This window comes from Lissotriton helveticus, chromosome 9, assembly GCF_964261635.1.
Source record: "Lissotriton helveticus chromosome 9, aLisHel1.1, whole genome shotgun sequence".
Classification (NCBI taxonomy): domain Eukaryota; kingdom Metazoa; phylum Chordata; class Amphibia; order Caudata; family Salamandridae; genus Lissotriton; species Lissotriton helveticus.
In genome coordinates, this window is record NC_136070.1 from 787,094,969 (window position 1) to 787,109,983 (window position 15,015).

A 15,015-nucleotide genomic window follows, 5' to 3' on the forward strand; every position below is an offset into this window, starting at 1 on the left:
ACAGGAAGGAGCACACCACAACTGCACTTGAAGAACCTTGCTAATCAAGTCCCTGAGTTCAAGGAGGTAAAAAGAGAGGCCCAAAGCTGAAAGATGCACACCGTCCTCACAAAATAAATGATGTTCAGATATTTGTAAATGATAATGGTTCAAACTGTATATCCCCCAACGTTGGCAAAAAAGGCGCATTGTCCTGTTCACTTTCCGTCTAGCCTTTTCCAGGGCAGAATGGGTCCGTGCCCCACGCCAGTGCAAACGGGGCACAAACTCAGTCCATATGAGCATGGTGCTCTCCCATGTGGTTCGGATGATTTCCAGGTCCTGCTTCATTAGTTTTAACAAGGTCAGCCCAGAGAGAGAAACCAAGTCATTCTCTCCCAAATGTAGCACCAGGAGATCCGGAGGGCCCCCCAAACACTGCGAAACCAAATCAGCCAAGGCAGGAAAAAACCCACCCCAGCGCATTCCCCCTGTGCCGTGCCATGAGACTTCATGTGTCAGACTGTTCAGACCAAGCGATCTCCCACAAAGCTGGCTGGCAGCGGCTAAAGCTGCTCTTTTAATGAAAGAGTGCCCCAGTATCCACACCCTCCTTTTGCATCCGGCGACAGATAGCCAGGGACCTAGGAAAGAAAGAAAGGTTAGACCAGCCAAAAATGCACTATTTCCTCACATACTTTTCACAACACTTGGAACGCCAACGACCAATGCGTCTGATCTGGGACCAGTCCCACCCCAGGCGGGCGGCCTCCGTCGCCGCACCAATTCTGAAGGAATGGGTACCAAACTGAACAGGGTCCTTCCCCAAACGCAGCAAGACCTTGCGTAAGACAGCCAACAATTGAGATGCAACTATGGGACTACCATCTGCATGACAAAATATGGACCCTTGGAGAAAATGCGGAGAGGACACAAACACTTCCCATTCCCCAACCGGGCAACATGCAGAGACCCCACTCCTACCAAGGAACACCCACTTACCCCTCCCCATCTGGTCGGTTTTGGATGCCCGCAGCCAAAGACGCACTCTGTCACTCTCCAACACCACCTCACCGCTGGTCATGCCTACCTTGCCCCGCAACCCCAGCAACTCTGATGCCCGAAATGCCCCAAAGAACAACCACACAAAACACAAACGAAATTTGGCACATTCAAAAGCATCATGACAACACACCTCCAGTTCCAGCAACATCAACTGAAGCAATTCAAACGTCACAGGCTGCCGGAGCTGCTGACCCCCAGCCCGGAGCCTGGCCAAACCTTTCAACAATTTACGAACCAACACCCCCCCAACCGGATCCCTCCCCCACCAAAGCTGTCCATAAAAAGAAACCCCAGCCAATTTACCCGAAATGGTAGTGGGCGACAGGCCTTTGTCCGCCAGATGCAAAACAAACTGCAAGACGCATTGTTCATCAGACCAACCAGCCCCGAACGGCCCCATCGAAACATTACAAAACTGCAGAAACTCAGACCAGGCTTTCACATAACCCCGCCTGGTGGATTCAGCCACAGAACATTCCACCAAGTGGTGAACCCTCAATCCCCCAGGTCCCATACGTACTGTGGGATCGCTGTTGGTGCCAGGTCCGCCCCAGGAGCTAACTTGCGGAACTCGGACCACTGAAAGCGAGACAAAGAGTCAGCGATGCAATTAGAAGTACCAGGAACATGCCGCGCTTTAAAGACAATATTCAATTGCAGACACCGCAGCATGAATGCGCGCAGGAGCCGCAAAACCCGCAAATCGCGAGCCTTTTGGTGATTGACAAGGTGCACTACAGCCAAATTGTCCACGTGAAACAAGACGGAACGATTCTGAAACTCCTCCCCCCATAGATGCAAAGCAACCAGCAGCGGGAAGAGCTCCAGAAACGCAATGCTGCGACCCTGATCCTTCCAGTGCGCCGGCCAGCCGGCCGCGCACCATCGACCCTCCCAAAATATTCCAAAGCCGTGGGCCCCTGACGCATCAGTGAACAACTGCACTTGCCACACCATGTCCTCATCCGCAAAAAACAAGGACACGCCATTAAAGTCTTGCAGAAAACGAAGCCAGACAGTCAAATCGGCACGCACAGCGGTGGTAATGCGCACCCTATGATGGGGAAGGCTTGCTCCGGACATGGACAGACCCAGACGTCTGCAGAACGTCCTGCCCGCCCGAACAACCCGGCAAGCAAAATTGAGATAACCCAACAACTTCTGAACAGTTTTCAAAACCACTTTCCGCTCCCCCAACACCAGATGTATGAAAGCAGACATTTCCTTCACTTTAGCCACAGGCAGTCTCGCCATCATAGACAGAGTATCAATTTCGATCCCCAAAAAAGTCAGGGACGTACAGGGACCCTCTGTCTTGTCCGGCGCCAAGGGGACACCCAATTCCTCCGCTAGAGCCTGAAAGATGTGCAAAGCCGACTGACACTGCCCAGAGCAACCCTCCCCAATGAAAAGAAAATCATCAAGGTAATGACAGACCAACGCGTGGCCACTAACAAAAGTGAATCGCCACTGTAGGAAGGTACTGAAAGTCTCAAACAGGGAGCATGACACTGAACAGCCCATGGGCAACACCCGATCCACGTAGAAACTACCATCAAAATGCATTCCTAACAGACTGAAATCCCAAGGATGAATGGGCAATAGCCGGAAAGCCGACTGAATGTCGCTCTTCGCCAGCAAAGCCCCAACACCAGCCGTGCGCACGAGCCGCAAGGCATCGTCCACCGAAGCATAATTGACAGTTGAGTCAGCTGGATCAATAAAGTCATTGATTGATGAACCCTCGGGCCAGGACAGGTGATGGATAAGACGAAACTCCCCTTCCGCCTTCTTGGGCACCACACCCAGGGGTGATACAATCAAGTCAGGCAGGGGACAATCCACAAAAGGACCAGCAATCCTACCAGCCGCAAGCTCTGCATCCAGTTTCTTCCGCACCACATGTGGACTCTCCTTCGCAGACTTCAAATTGTCCGACCACCTGCCCACCCTGGGTCCCTGATACCCAATCCGAAACCCAATTTTGAAACCCCAAGACAAAATCTTAGCGGCCTCAAAATCCGGATAATCCACCAGCCAGAGCTCGAGAACCTCCTGCCTAATAGGAGTAGGGGCCCTTGTAAACAGACTGATGTTGCTGCCCCCTGCCCCCAGAACCCCGTCCCTGATCACCCCATCTCTGGCCGGGAAAACACTGGGTGAGGGCATGCTTCCCTCCACACTGCGAACACTCATGTTTATACCTGCAAGCGGGTCTGTTACAGGAACCCCTGTTAAAATGCCAGCAAGTGCCGGAAGCGGCTGATTGACCTCTGCCCCAAACCCCCGCCCCAGATTGAGCGGGGCGAGCTGAAAAGGGCCGATAAAACACAGGCTGCCCGCTAGCTGTGTGGGTCGTAGCAGGAGGGTGTGCCGATGCCATCCATTGCAACCATAACTCAGAGTCAACCGCACCCCACGAACGCTCAGGGAAAGCGGCCATGCGCGCCCTAAATTCGTCATCGTAGGACAACCAAGCAACGCCGCCAAAATAACTGTGAGCCTTGCGGATGACATCAGCATATTTAAACATGTCTATTGCTTTCTCAGGATGACGTTGACAATAAACGCTGGCATAAATTAGAAAGGCCGAAGTCCAGTTCTCTATAGACCTCGGAACACGAGGCCTCCGAGCCAATTCTAATTCCTCCTCTTTCGACCCCTCTTTCGCCTGGACATCCCTGTGAAGAAGTCGAAAAACATCCACAAAAGCCCCAGACCAGATCAGCGTCTTCGTTTTTTCGGACAAATGGGACCCCAAGGGCATCCCCACCCCAGAATAAGGCAACTTTTTCGGTAGGATACTATCCTCCGCCACCCCAGTGGCAGCCACCCCGCCATCCCCTGATATAGAAACTTCTTGTGCCCCTTGCACAGTAGAAACATTCGAAAGTACGGGCCGCTCAAGCCTCGGTGCCAGAGCGACTCGCTCAACCACAACCCCATCACCCGTACCACAAGATCTCGTACTCTTAACAGGGAGACTCTCCCCAGGTTGCACATTAGAAATCGCGGGCCGCTCAAGCCTCGGTGCCAGAGCGACTCGCTCAACCACAACCCCATCACCCGTACCCACAGATCTTGTACTCTTAACCGGGAGACTCTCCCTAGGTTGCCACACTGACCACCACCCAGTCTTACCTCTTGGTAACTGCTCCGACTGCTGGGCGACGGCCCCACGATCCCGCTGAGAAGGTCCAGACCACACTGCCCCTCGTACACCCGCAAGGTCCCCTCGAGACCCCTGCAAAACACGAGAAACAGCGGGTTGCCCTAACCCACCCCCCTGGGCCCGTGCTGCCAAAAACCCAACATCTGTCTCTCTCAATTCCCCTTCTTCCAAATCAGCATCACGAAAACTCCCACAGAAAGCTTCATCAGAAAATGCAACCTGTTCACTCCCACTGGGCATAGCGCCATCACCAATACCCCCATCATAAAATTGCCAGTCTATGTTTTGAAAGCTATGAGAACTGAAAGCTGTAGAAGAGCCATCCGCTCCAGACAGCCCCCCTGCAAGCCCACCACTGGAAACAGCCGTGTGGACAGTTCCCGGGCCCGTAGAAACAGCCAACAGCCGCCCAGCCGAAGGCGCAGAGTGAAAACTGTGGCCGCTCAAGCCAGACGAGGAAACAGCCCCGAAAACATCACCCCCAACATGAGAACCGCACTCACCCCCCGGCGCCAGCCCCAAACCACCCACCGACCCAGCCTCAGGACCACCCAGAAGCCCACCCGGGCGGCCCCTGGGGACCGGGAACAGGGGCTGACCAGTGGCCAGGGGAGCCCCCTTGCGCAAAATGCCCTTGCCCCCCAAAGTCATGGACTTAGAGGTGGGGGGGGGGGGCCGGGGGCAAGGAGCACCAGGTACAACAGCCTCAGGGGCCGTGGGACGCGGCGTGGCATGCGTGGCACCCACCTGGACCACAGCAGGAGCCGGGGGCGGGGCCTCAGGGGGGGGGCGCAAAAGCATGGCAACCCGGGGGTGCCCAGCATCCATGGGACCCGAGGGAGAGGGGCCAACAACTGGAGGGGGGGCAGAGACAGGCCCCGGCGCGGCCGGGGAGAGCAGGTAACACTGCCCATTGAGCCACAGACATGGAGGGCCCCCAGCCTGCAAAGGCGGCACAGGGGACAGAGGGGCAGGAGACACCACAGCAGGGGGGGGGGCGTGCGCGCGCCCCTGCGGCTCTGTGCTGCGCCCTCGCTTGGGCCTGGGCCCCGCCTGCTGCTTCCCCGACGAACCAGCAGCGAGACCGCCGAGTCGCGGTGTCAATCGACCCGCAGAACGCCCCCGCCTCCCCCCGGGCGCCCCTCGCGAACAAGCAGGCAAAAAGGGGGCGTCACATACCTGCTGGAGGGCGCCCGGGTCACACGGCGGGGGTCCTGCCTCCTCGGTCTGCAGAAAAAACCCAGGCCCATCGGCCGGCATGGCCGCCTCGCCGTCGTCGTCTTCCTCAGGGCCCGGCGACAGGCACGCCTCCACCGCCCTGGCGACGCCCTCCGCAGCTTTGCGAGGGGGGCGGGACAAGCCGACCCACGCCTCCTCCGGGACTCCGGGCATCAACAAATCCTCTCGCCCTGCTTCACAGAGGAGTTGAACCGCCCGCCTAACCTCCGCCGCTTCGTCCATGACCCAGGTACCGCGCAAAACAACCTCCCTTCACGCCTCCCGCCACGCAGTAACTAATCCCCGCTTGACTTCCCCTTTTTCCCTCTCCGCTAATCAGCCCTCCACCTGTAAAATGTTCCTCGCGCGAACCCGCCCAGGGAGAGACCGGCTCGCGCCTGGCTCTCCCTGGGTCCCCCCGTGCCACAACTCATCCACGATAGTCCAATGTATAGCACGATGTAGGATGTAGACTGTTTCAAAGGACAGCAGGACTGAGGAAAAGGAATTGATAATGGCCACTCTACTAAAGGGCATGCAATCCCAATCCCTTTCAGTTTATGCAATTAGACGCTATCTCTTTAAGATGTGAGATCATAAAGTATGTTTAAGTTAAAGCATAGAGGCAGACTCTGTCAAAGGTTGTGAGGCTTCCTGAGAGGACGTGAATGGCGTATTTCACCCTCCGAGACGCGAACTGTCCTATTAAGATAGCAGGTAATTTCCTCACAGGCATGCTGGACTGTGACCGACTCTACTCCAGCCTTTCAGGCCTTTCATAGACACCAACTTGTCAGATATTTGGAGCCTTTTCACAAAGGCTAATCGGTTTAGGCATCCATGAGAACATAAAAGGAATACAAACACGACCCGCTTTGACCCTCTCTCATCAAACCCCGCAAAAGGATGGAAACAAACAACGTACCTCTCTGCAGCTAAACTCGCAGTCAGCAGTTCAAAGCAGGAGTCCTGTCTCAACTCGCTCTCCTTTCGGCCAGTCAACTCCTCTCTCTTTGTCACACTTAATAATAGCATTCTTGGCTCCCGTGGGGGCGAGCTCAGCCAATCACAGGAGCAGGAGCGGTGTTTAATTCCTCACCTAACCTGTTTCTTTCCCCGTGGGCTGGAAATTAAAAACATAAAACTCCAGAACTGCAACAGTCAGGAAAAGGTTTGCATAATGTGTAAACGTGAAACTAGGAACTGGAACTTTTAATACCAGTAAATGCAAATATTCCTGAAGTTGTCTTTAACGTCTGTGACGCAATTAGTGATCACGTAAAGCGCTCTGATGCTAGGGTGACCAGAATTTTAAAGCCAAAAACCGGGGCATTTCACAAAAATAGAAGAAGGACTGCAATTTTTCTTCAAGCGATGAGAGCGCTCCGCAGCAGAGAATTACAGAACAGGCAGTAAGAACATACATAAAATGCATTTTTAAGCCCAGTAGCTTGCCTGTTAATTAAATTGCTTTCTTGAAGCAACTGCTGACTATCCCTGCTTTGTAAAACATAAAAAACACCTCCCACCTTTTTCAGTCGACACTCTCCAAAAACTGGGACATGAGCTAAATTTCTTGATATTTGCTGGACAGCTGGTTAAAAACATAGACCGTCCTGGCAAAACGGGGACGCCTGGTCACCCTATCTGATGCCTTCCGGTCGAGTTCGCGATATATATAACTTCCCCCAAAAAAGAGGTGAGAGAGGAGTGTATCGAGTTAGTTAATAGGCAGGGGAGTATGACAGTCCCCCTAAAAAATGTATGGCAGTGTTCTACAGCCGGATCTCGTTCCGTCGAAATGAGTGTGAGCTAGAAGCTTCGAAGCTGAACCACCTTCTTCTCATCCTTACAAGGGGGAAACAATGAGTGGTAGAAAATAGGGTAATAAGGACATCGGCCATTGAGAGTGGTGCTCGACTGCAAGCTGTGGTGGCAAGCATTAATTACATTAAGTTATACAATTTATTATTACTCACGGCATGTGTGGTGTAAGAAATTGGGCTATGAAATCACAAGAACGAAAAATAGAGAAATTGCCCAGCGCTAGTTCTCAGTTCTCTGTTTTCCTCTCAGGGAATGGTCCATATATGGAGTCATGTGCAGAGAAAAACAGAGGTCACACCTTCAAATATCCATTTACAGTCTTTTTAGTTCACATCCTTTCTTAGGTACATTTGTAAAAATTCTTCTTCATTGGGTTTCAAAACCATTAACACTTTAGAAATCTTCATCAACAAGTTATGGTATATACAGCCAAGCCAACAGTGTTACGCGAAAGTTTTGCTTCTTAAGGGCTTAATCGAGATGATCCAAATACTTTAGTTCCAATTTCCTGATAAGGGGTTCACCAATTCCATCCACCTAGTACTTCCTCTGGTAACTTCTTTCAATAACATACAATCGTCTGTAGCCACCTGTCAGTACCATAAACGACTTTTTGTCGAACCAGTGTGCTGCCACAGACTGGTTTTTTTTTAAGTGTGATAAGTTGCTTACCCCCGTCATGTGTGAGATCAGTGCCTTGTCTGAGTTTGTGACTCCCGTCATGGTGACTACTAGAATGGCTAGTAGGGTCATGTGCAAGTGGGCCGAGATGTGGTTGCCTAGTGTGCCTTTGATATGGCTGAGTATTTCCTTCCATAATGTTTGTTTCAGCAAGCAGAGCGCTGGTATCTGTTGGAACACTCTATATAGCCATGTCGGTATAAGGTACCAATGATACATGGCTAAATAGTCTCCAGTAAAGCTAGTTCTTATTAGTTTTGGTAGGGGTGGGGAGACACTGGTTTTGAGGCCTGTATCACCTTATATGTTCTAGATATCAACCCCTTAGAGTCCTAGAAGGAGCGTGTTAGGCCTACCAAGAGAGTCCATTTGCGTGTTAGTAAGGTGTAGTGCATAATATTTCAGTCTGGCAGCTTGTGAGATGCAATACCCTTTCTTGCATTGTTTAAAGGATGCAATGGTGTTGGGTTGGAAGAGGTCACATAGTGTGCGACAGTCTCTTTCCATCCAGCCAGTGACCATCTAGGGTCAGAGGCCAGGGTGAAGTCAGGGTTTTGGGCTGTGGGTGTGTTGGAGGATGGGAAGGTCATGAAGCCCTTTTGAATAGCTAAGCGATCCCAAATATCCAGGACTGTTCTTGTTGGTGTGGCCGCATAGGTGCTTTTGGAATGAGCCATGCAGGGCAGCCAAGTGAGGTCCCATAGGGTGCAACAGGCGACTGCATGGTCCATATGAAACCAATGCTTCTCAAATTCCCTTGCCATTCATTCTGAAATAAATCAAAGGTGGGCCACCCAATAGTATTCTAGGGGAGCATTAGAAGTTTGTTTGATATGTAAGGCTGTTTCCATTTCAAATAAATGCCTGTATACTCCATTGTATGGCAAAAGGTGCTGGGAGAGACTGGAAGAGATGTAGAAAGTGAGGCAGAACATTCATTTTGCCAACGTTAATAGGTAAAGTGGTTTCCATGGTCATAGCTCTTTCAAGATTTCTTTCTGATAGAGTACCCTGTTTGTATGGGACCAATCTTCTAGACAGGGGGTGAGTTGGAGACCGAGGTATCGCAGCAATGTTGCAGCTCATTGAAACAGGACTTGCACCTTCAGGGCTGGAACATCCTGGAGGCTAACTGTGAGGTTTAGGGTGCGAGATTTATCTTTGTTAATCTTAAAACCAGACACCTTTTCAAATTGGTCTATGGCGTGGTTAATGCTGGAAGGGAGTCAGTGGAATGGACTAGGGTGAGGAGATGTCATCTGCAAATAGGCTGAATTTGTGTTCTCGGCACCCAATTGGGATGCCTGTGATTGCGGGATTTTGTCTGAGCATCAATGCCAGATGTTCCACCACTAGGGCAAACAGGAGGGCGGAGAGCACACATCTCTGTCTCGTCCTCTGTTTGAGCGTTCATTGCCTGTTGACTCAAATGACTGTCGATGGGGAGGAGTAGGCTGCCATGATTCTGTCTCTAATTTTGGGGCCCAACCAGATTTTTGTAAGGTTCTGCTTCAGGAATGCCCAGCTGATGTGATGAAACACTTTTTCTGCGACAAGGGAGATCAGTAGTGCAGGAATATTTAATTTGCATATTTTTTCTATTAGATGGGCAAGATGCCGGAAATTGTCTGTCCCCTGTCTGTTGTGTATAAAACCAACCTGGTATGTATCTATCAGACCCGGTAGCATGCCATCAAAGAACATTGCCAACATTTACATATATAGGTTGGCATTGGTATTCAGTCAGGCAATCCGGTAGTAGGACGTGTAGAGTGCGGGTCCTTCCCTGGTTTGGGGATCAGGGTGATCTCCGCTTCGCACATTGTTGGCCTAAGGTGCTAGTGCTTGTATAATTCTTCCTGTTGTTTGGGTCCTCTCGAGTACAGGCGCTGGTAAATGGCATGGAAAGCTGCTATTTTACCTGTTTCTAACCCTTGTGCATGAGCCATCCGTGACCTGAATGTGCGGGATAAGTGTTTTGGCTCTGTGCAGCCTGATCATATGGGCCAGGAGGGATCCCACTTTGTCCCCCCATCATAAAATGTATGCCCAGTGGCGAATAATGCCCTTTCCACTTGCGTTTTAGCTTATGTGTAGCATGGCGAGTTTGTGTTTGAATGTTCTGGAGTGGGTGAACTGGTCCTCTTGTTCAGTGTCTTAGATTTCCACTGCAAGCTTAATGTCAATGATGTGTGCCTCCTGGGTTTTCCGTATATCTAAGGAGATAATTACCCCTCTGATGGTTGCATTGAAAGCATAACATAAGGTATGTAGAGACACTTCTTGGGTAGTGTTGTTTGTAAAGTAATCTGAGATTGCTGTGCATATTGTTTTTCTGTAGAACGGGTCGTGGAGGAGGCACCAAGGAGAACTCTTTTGCAGGAACGAGGGTTCCTCCATTTGAAGTCTAGGTGAGCGTGGTCTGATATGGAGATTTCAGACACGAATGCTGACTCCAGCTTGTGCAGGGGAGACTGAGTAATTAGAATGGAGTCAGTTCATGAATAGGTGATAAGTATGTTGGAATAATATGAGTAATCTCTGACATATGGGTGCATGTGTCTCCATGCTTCTATTAGCCCCACCTCTGCAATCTAATTTTTGAGGAGTGCAGACATTGCTCGCGTGCCTTTGTAGACATTGCTTTGCCTATCAAGTATGGGTCCCACACTATCTTGAAGTCACCTCCCACCATGATATGCCTGGTGGGCATTTTCAGATGGCGCGTGAGGGGGGTGCTGAGAAAGGTCTCTTGAGCTGTATTAGGTGCATAGATGTTGAGGAGTGTGAGGGTCGTCGCTCCCCAGGGTACATCCATCTTTATGTATTGGCTATCTGGGCCCCTGGTGATCGAGGAGGGGGGTTTCCCTAAATATGATTTGCTCAGTATAGCAACCCCTGCGGTTTTAGTTTGGGGGAGACCCAGAAATGCTGGGGGTACACTGGATGTAGCACTCGCTTGTAGTATCTTTTAAGGAGGTGAGCTTCCTGTAGGAAGAGTATGTCTGCATTCTACTGGAAGAGGTGGCCCCAAACCTGGTGTTTTAAGGGACAGGAGCTTCAGCGTTTGGGAGTTTGTCCACCATGGAGAGGATCCCCATGGGTAGTAGGGCTGTCATGGTGTCAGATGGTTGTGGTGTTTTTGCAATGCAAGGGGCAACCTGTGCTCCCGTTCAGTGTTATGTAATCAAGGGGCTGGAGACAGAGTTGGGGGAAGGGAGGAAGAACAGAACCAAATGCAAGCATAAACGGTAATGTGCCAACGGGGCAAGTTTTTTCCAGGGTAGTCCAACTAAGTTGTGGGTGTCATCATGGTTAATCACTCGCGGTGTGACCCTCACTACTGTGGCAACGTGCACCCTTAAGTTTGGCTTGGCAGGCGAGTTCCCAGATGTCAACGGGGCAGTCCTGGCTTCATGGGGTAAAACATGTTGCTCAGTATCCCGTCGGAGACTGCTCACCCGGCTAAGAGTTTCTTCAGCTCCATCTTTGGAAAGACTCAGTGAGTCAGCCCTCAAAGGCCTAAGGGGTAGTTGCAGGTTTGCCAGATGTGGGCGTTGAGACGGGTGCCTGTTTTAGTTTATTGGTGGCAGATAATTTCCGCCTTAGTTTCTTCCACCTGGGATTTGTATGGTCAGTGATTTCTAGTGCCTCTTCAGGTTGTCTATGTAAGTGGCCTAGCCCCTGACTGGCTGCTAGGACTCCAACATGCATCAACAAAATTAAACAATATTTATCTTTGTCATAAACATTTTAATTCATGTTATGTCAATAGCAATTATCCCATTTAAATCTGATTATTTCATAAACCATTCAAACGTTGTACATGATTACTTCATAATACAAATGTATACATGTTCATAAACATAAAGTATTCAAATTTCATTTTGACCCAATGCATTTCGGGACATTCGGTCCCTTCGTCAGGGGTTTTCTGTTGAAAAAGAAAAAGGAAGTGCTTTCAGAGGATGCACGTTTCCAGTTGCTTATTAAATGATATTTACAATTTAGTGAACATTTTCTGTGTGAATAATTTACTCACGACTGAATAATTTTGCTAAATACTCAATCCAATTTGTATGCATTAAACAATAGTTAATTTTCACCACAATGCCTAAAACTAATCGTGGCCATATACATGTATGATGTCACACTATAGCAGAACTCAAATAGAAATGCGTTCAAGGAATCTCTTCCTGTATAGATGCAATTGTCATGTATTCCTATAGGTTCTGAATCGATCCCCCTATTCCTGACCCTATTCTAGTTAAACAAACCAACAAGTTAACTAGCAGTCAGCCCATGAGGCAGAAAACCCCCATGATGCAGATACCGTTATCTGACGCAGTCACACTACGGCACAGGAACGTGTTATCTGATTAGGTCATAACACTTGCGATCTAATTAGACAAGCGATATTCCTCCAGCCCCTGATAAGGCATACGGAGTTCTCATAACAAATCAAACCTATGACAACCTGGGCAAAACCCTGCGGCCATTGTTTTGATTTCACCGAGAACTTTAGTAAAAGAATGTGCTAACGAGCAAGTCGTATGACATCTTTATTGACGTATCTATGTCCATCCTTACGTCAATCTCGGCACCTTAAAGGTATAAATATTACCGATCTTGCCATATGCAAACACACGCGTGGTGACGAGACGGAGCAGCCATACTTGCCGAAGCGAAGAGCAGAGCAGACCCCGCTGGCAGCAGCCCCGCCTTTCTGACGCGCTGAGAGATGCGCTGCTTTCTCCTGCCGAGAATCCAGCACCGGCGTTTCTGGGCAGCCCTCGCAGGCAGCCTGGAATATCGAGACCAGAGAGAGAGATACCATTCCTCATTCATCCTAACTTCCAGGTACAGAACTGAATAACCCCTCACAGAGAATTCTTTAGTTATTCACTTGGCAAAAACAAACTTAACTTAAACTGTAACTATCTATTCCCGCCCACGTATTAGACTTAGGTCAGGTACACGGGGTAGGCGTATCTAGAAACACCAGTTGAGTACGTTTAGTCAAATGTATATGTGTATGTAATATATTTTATTCATTTTAAAACATCTTATGGCTTAGAAACCATATCAATGTTTTTACAGTATTATTTTATACTATTGCTTTTAATGTATGCACTTTACTTAACTATAAGTATTGCAATAATATCGATCCATTTCTCTTGTATGAGAAAAGAGACTGATCAATAAATAACACCTTTTTATTGAACACGCCCGTCTCTTCCTTTTCTCTACATTCTGATGAGACTAAGAATGCACGTACTGACTGAGTAAAATAATTTGCCTTTTGTTCACACGACTCTCGAGATTGACTCTTGATTAGGGGAGAGCAAAGTTGTCATGTTCTATGGTTGTCAGAAACTAAATCCCTTCTTGTCTAATCAGGGAAGTTAATTCCTCCTTGAACATTCGAGAAAGTTTCTAGTGAACTCTGAGCTAAGCTGGCAAACCCAAAACTTTAAGTCTAGTATCGACAGTAGTAGACCTAGTTAACGTCTGGCCTAGGCCTTTACTGCTGTAGGTATTATTCCAATGCGCAGAGCCTATTGGGAAGATAGGAACTACACTACATGGCGCCCAACGCGTTTGGAAAGGGCGATAAAACTAATGTAAGACATTTAGAGTAACTCAGTCGTGCTTTCTCACTCAGACCCCTTTTCCCAAATACTCCAAAGACGTCTGGAGTGGGTGAAAGGTTATATCCGCCAGACCTCGCAGGAGGGAACTCCTATGTATGGTTCTTGGTATAGTCAACGTTGAAGGATAAACGGTTCCAAAATATTGTGCATCTAATCTTTGTTTCCATAAGAAACCTGATCTGCAAACAAACAAAATAACCTTCAGGACAGTAAAATGTCAGAAAATGAAGAAGAAAGAGAGGCAGTTAGATTAGCAGCTGAACTCGCAGCGGCTGATGCTGCAGCACTAGATGCAGACGGGGATATAATACTCATCCCAGTCATCAAAAGGAGATCTATAACCCTTAAACTTATAGAAAATGGACTGACACCTAGAGGTGGCACAGTCATATTCGTAATTGAGGCACACGAATATCGGCAGACAGAGGTATACTATTCATGGATACATTTTCCAGCAGCAAATGCTGTAACAAAGTACTTCCACTATTACAAAATAGAGGAACCTCCTAATGAGTACACTCCTTTCGAGGAGGTGGAAGTACCACTCAAATTCCAAGAGCATTTGCTCTTATTTGATGGCGCCCGAAAACATAATAATCACATCACCAGGCTCGGTCCTTTAGGTAGACCAGGAGCAACGTGGCCGGTCCTAGCCGGATACACACCACATCCAGACATCAATGGGATGTCTGCAGCAGAGCTGTTAACACAGCTAAAACAATTAATAAAAATTCATAGACAATTAGTTCAGTATGTGATGCGGACTTCAACAATTCAGCCAGCGATTAAACTTCCACATCTGACCCCTCATCAGGGGAACACAAATAAAATTACACCACAGAACATCCAATCCTGCCTAGGTAAAGTACCGGCTAAACGGGAACAAATACCATTCTGGTTGGCACAGAAAATTACCCAAATTGAGGCGGTGTTTCCTGACACCACCCCGCTAGAAAAGCACAGGATTCTGACTATCTGTCTCCCAATGGGAATCGCACCACACATAGAGGACTGTGACACTTGGGGTACAGTCTTTGCTTCCATCTACACAAAAACGCACGGTGTTCCATCCATTTCGGTAATACCAGATGTGCTAAAACAAATTCAAGATGAATATGGTCCTGAACCCGCTTTAACTCTTGGTATGAAATTACTGAAAGACTTCAAGCAGGTCTCGGCTATATTATTAGCCAACATAAAAGGTGAAGCAGCAAACGTGGCGATCCGCCAGAGGTTAAAAGAGACAGATATAGCAGACCAACCAGCTGAAATTGCCAGAATCATAGAAAAATCCTATGAGGAACTAGGTAGAGATAGTTTAGGTGGAATACCAGTAAAACCACAACTGACTGAAAGTCCAGAAAAAATATTTTTTAATAATAATTCACCAAAAAAGAACTGGGATGGAAACAAACAATC

At 48.8% G+C, this 15,015-nt stretch overlaps 1 protein-coding gene across 1 annotated transcript in view; it reads right to left on the reverse strand.

The window, feature by feature from the left end:
• The window catches only part of NKPD1 (NTPase KAP family P-loop domain containing 1), a 138,227-nt gene extending 131,774 nt beyond the window's left edge, over nt 1-6,453 (reverse strand). The window contains exon 1 of the mRNA XM_078662193.1: nt 6,360-6,453. The gene's annotated coding sequence lies outside the window, so the exon portion shown is untranslated. The remainder of the gene's footprint in view (nt 1-6,359) is intronic.
• Nucleotides 6,454-15,015: the final 8,562 nt, after the last annotated feature.